The following is a 4,722-nucleotide window of genomic DNA, read 5'->3' as shown; positions in this document are numbered from 1 at the left end:
ACTCTTTAATTTCTTCAGTTTAATTAAATATTGGGAAAAATTTAATTTTTCCTGTTATCCCAATTTATTCAGGAATAAAACTTTAGTTTAAGCTTGTGTTGTTATTGGGAAAAATGTTAATTGTTTCCTCTTAATATACCCCATATTTATTCAGGGAATAAAACTCTTTAGTTTAAGCTTGTGTTGTTCAAAATTAAATATTAGAAAAATTTTTAATTTATACCCCCATATTTATTCAGGGAATACAACTCCTTCGTTTAAAACAAAACAGGCAAAAGATGTTAATTTCATTTCCTCTTAAAATTCCAATATTTATTCAGGGAATAAAACCCCCCCTTTTCATTGTGTTGTTGAATATAAAATATTAAAAGCTGCTATTTTTTTCTATCTAAAATACCCTTATTAATGGATGGAAAGCAATGTGAATCAATAGATAAGTACAGTTTACGTAAATTTCATTCTAGCAGTAGTGATTGTTAATATGATTTAACAAGTCATCCCTTCCATAAGCGGAGTTAAGTACTGTTTTTATATAAAGTTAAAAGTAATAAATTTCTGATGATGGCATTCAAATACCCACTCCTTTTTTTTTCCATTTGATTAAATAAACTTTTCCATTCTACGTCGTGTTCAAAGTAATGTAAGTGAATGCGGGAGACAAGAATGTAATTTAGAGGTGGTTGTTTCCCGTTCACCATAGTCTAGGGGTAATCTTATGTAACATAGGCCTAATGAACTCATCGCTGTCATCAAGCCAGCCTACAAAATTAACTTTCTTGCAGTAAATGTCGACCGTTTCTGGTCTGCTTAGTTAAGGATAATCTCTAGTACGTCTCTCGTACTTAATTCTTACAGCATTCTCATGTAGACAGAAAGTACGTATTTGAAGTCGTATGCTCGTTAGCACAAATAGGTAGCCATAAATGAACAAACTAGCTTTGCATTTTAAATTGTTTTCTCAGATGGTTTTAGATGTACTTTTACAGAATATTTCATTATAAATCAGGTTTTGTAATAATTTTTCATGATTAATATGGAAGGAGTAAAGCAAATGTCTGACAAACATTTGAAAAACATAGGGCATAAAGAATATGCTGCGCACCGTCTCCAATATGGTCGGAAATCCGTTCTAATTGAAAAACTTATTTAGCCTAACTAAAGCGACTGCGCACCGTTTTCTGTGGAGGTCTGTTATCGGGGACTATACTAAGCCCCATTCGAACAGGCAGCCAATCTACTCACCGTGTTTCTGGTGAGCCGTTATAAAGGATGCCTGTCGATAAGACTAATACTATACTCCGAGCGGCTGGCCAGCCAATCAGCGCTCGGAATATTCAGTGTTCTCTGAACGTACGTGATTTCGAAGTAAATAAACAACTTTATCGTTGTTTTCGGCGGTTTTATTAATCACCGAGCGATAATATTAACTCTGTAAGTAGTTCAGACAACGTAGATTCTGCGGAAGTGCTCGATGTGGCCGGCCAGCCCTGATAGTGTGGTAAATTAAAACTATTTTGGATGATTCGTTTTCAGGTGGTGATGGTGATAAAGTTGGACCGTTTCCAGCAGCAGATCTTGATGATAGTGTTGTTGCTGACCAAGACGGTGTCATAGTAGGTGAGGGTAAATAGTAAATTAGTTACATTAACGAAAATGGAAAGAGAAAAGATAATGGGAAGGCAAGTAGTGTAAGAAGATACAGAAAAGGATCTCATTATTATTACGATGGTAGTGACAGTGACACAAAAATGGTGAGTGGGAGCATACCTACCACAGTGATAGTGATGTGTATAATGTGATGACCATCCCCTTGTGCCAATAGCAGCCCCATACCCATGGGTGAGTGTGTTACCATATCAGTTTTGAAGCCAAAGCCAGTGCCAGTTCTACCAACATCACTGGTTTCAGACATGTGGAGCCATCTATTTATGTAGCTGAATATCTCGTACAGTAGGAAAAGGGAAGCAAAGAGGGTTATTAAACCAGAAATAGGGGCTGCTGATTTTGCTAAAAGGCAAGTGAGCCTTTGCCTGTCCTACCAAAGCTTTGCTAAGAAGACTGGTACCAAGAATACTGTTCTAGCCGAGACAGACGGTCTCCCTTGCAACTGCAAAAACGAGTGTTTTTTCCAGAGTGTGAGATGAAGTGATTAATATGATCTCTACGGTATAATCGTAAACGAGGGCCTACAACTTGCAGGCACCACATCTCCTAAGAAGTATTCACAGGGAACCTATCGCGAGGAAGTGAACTAAAGCTGAAGGAAGCAAGAAGTGGACAATGAGCTACTGTGTTGTCTTCAAGCACAAAGAAATAACAATCTACAAGGCTACCTTCCTCTCCATTCATGCAACAACCACTACGAAGAACCAAGTTGCTGTGGAAAATTTGTCTGTGAGATGAAAAACAACAAAGGGTCTGAGGGAAAATAACCCCAGCACAAGGAATGTGACAGGTCGTCCGTGCACACAAACAGTGCCAGGTTGTGCCAGCCTCTACACACGTAAACACATCCCGAATGTTTGGAGTCTCGCCTCAGCACCAGGGCACTATAATAAAACGATCTTGATTATATAGATGTCAGCCTACCTGCTGTTGTCTTGGTGTTTTGTAAAGTATTACAACAACATTTCATTCGGAAATCATGGCATAGTTTTTCAACCTTGCCGGCCGCCATCTAACTCCATTTTGACAGCCACTAACTACCTATTAATTAATACAAGTGGCTACTCAAGAAAAAAAATAATTACCAAGATTACTTATAAACATAGGTACAACAATGGTCATCCATTAATTGGTATTTTTATGGATTAGTCTAAACATATTGGTGAGTACAACTATTTTTTGAAATTAAACATTTTTTTCATGCCCTGTCATCCATTAATTGGTATTTTTATGGATTAGTCTAAACATATTGGTGAGTACAACTATTTTTTGAAATTAAACATTTTTTTCATGCCCTGTCATCCATTAATTGGTATTTTTATGGATTAGTCACCAGAATATTCGTCATTAATAATTTTTCACAAGATTGTTAGGATCATTATTAGCATAATCTTTAATGATGTTCATTAATTAGGATCGACAATGTTTTTCTTACATTTTTGAATTATTGTTTTTTTAGTATTTTGAAATGATTACCATTACATTCCTTATTAAATATTATCATGGGTTGGTTATGATTATTATTTGCATATTCAGTGTTTTCTGATGTTTAATAACTGTGCAAAAATATTCATTTCTTTGGACTTATTTAGCATTAATCACAATGCTTTTCATCATAAATCATTGTCCTCATGTTTGTTAGGATTATCAACACTATCACTAGTTTTTTTTAATGTTTATTTTTGTTTATTAACTGTGACCATATTTTAAGAGTTTTTTTGTTATTCCTCTTTGAAAAATGCAAGAAAATTTTGAGTTTTTCGTTTTGCGCGAATTTTATATCATTGCCATACAATATTTGGAAACCACGTATTGTAACAATACAAAAATACCGTTGGGATTTTGCAGCAAAAAATTATGATAAACCAATTTTAGTGCATGTATCGGGGATCAGATTTAAACATTATCGCAAAAAACTAATAATTATTATTAGATTCATAACTATAGATTATTGCTAGCGGTGGGAAGCGAAAATTGCGTGCTTGGTAGTCAAGTAAAACGAAGAAAAAAATATTCGTCAATGCCAGCACTACCAAGTTTAAATAATGAATCATGTTTCATCTTATTTGCTCATTCTATTCGCCTGTGCTGCTCAAGTTCCTCCTACTTGTCATATATTTACGTTCAAGAACCTTTTTCAGAGTATTCTGTGCTAGCAATTCATCCCTTAATCTTTAGTATTACAAGTGAGTTTGGGAAAAAAAAATCATGTTTATAAAGCTGAAATCTATACGAGAAAAAAGAAAACTTTTGTGTCTTACGCAAAGGGATATCCACTCTATGAAAATCCTTGGGTTATAAATAAAACAAAATGCCGGGACATTTTCCAATATCCAATAATGCCTAAGGCGAAAAGATAGGGAAAGGGGGAATTTACCCTGTGCGTTGCGTTTGCTGTAAGTTGTAGTATTGGAAAAACTGTTTTATATTCTCATAATCAGAGAGGAAGGTTTTATACAAAAGAAAAATTGTTAGTAAATAGAAAAAAAATATAGGAAAATATATCTTGTTGGAGGTTATAATGCGGAAAATATGTTATTTGTTTTGTCTAAATATATATATATATATATATATATATATATAAATATATATTATTTGTTTTAGATATATAGATATATATATATATATATATATATATATATATATATATATATATATATATATATATATATATATATATATATATATATATATATATATATATATATATATACTCGTATATATATATATATATATATATATATATATATAAGTCTATATATATCTCTACATGAGTGCTTTTCTTGCCCAGAATTTACTAAATAGTCACTAGTACACAATAAAAAAAATAGTAAGTTTATTATAATATTCTCAGGATTTATGAAAAATTTCATGTTTACTGTTAGTATATTTATTGTATCATAAATTTATATATGTTCATATATATAGACCAGTTTTAAGTATATATTTTTATATAAATTAGACTGTATATATATATATATGTGTGTATATATATATATATATATATATATATATATATATATATATATATATATATATATATATATATATATATAT

General features: G+C 32.2%; 1 long non-coding RNA gene across 1 annotated transcript in view; it reads left to right on the top strand.

Annotated features, from left to right (window-relative positions):
• Window positions 1-1,293: 1,293 nt before the first annotated feature.
• Window positions 1,294-4,722, top strand: part of LOC136852445 (uncharacterized) — a 123,221-nt gene continuing 119,792 nt past the window's right edge. The window contains exon 1 of the long non-coding RNA XR_010857143.1: window positions 1,294-2,771. This is a non-coding gene — a long non-coding RNA (uncharacterized lncRNA). The remainder of the gene's footprint in view (window positions 2,772-4,722) is intronic.

This window comes from Macrobrachium rosenbergii, chromosome 25, assembly GCF_040412425.1.
Source record: "Macrobrachium rosenbergii isolate ZJJX-2024 chromosome 25, ASM4041242v1, whole genome shotgun sequence".
Lineage (NCBI taxonomy): Eukaryota > Metazoa > Arthropoda > Malacostraca > Decapoda > Palaemonidae > Macrobrachium > Macrobrachium rosenbergii.
This window is presented reverse-complemented; position numbering and strand designations above follow the sequence as displayed.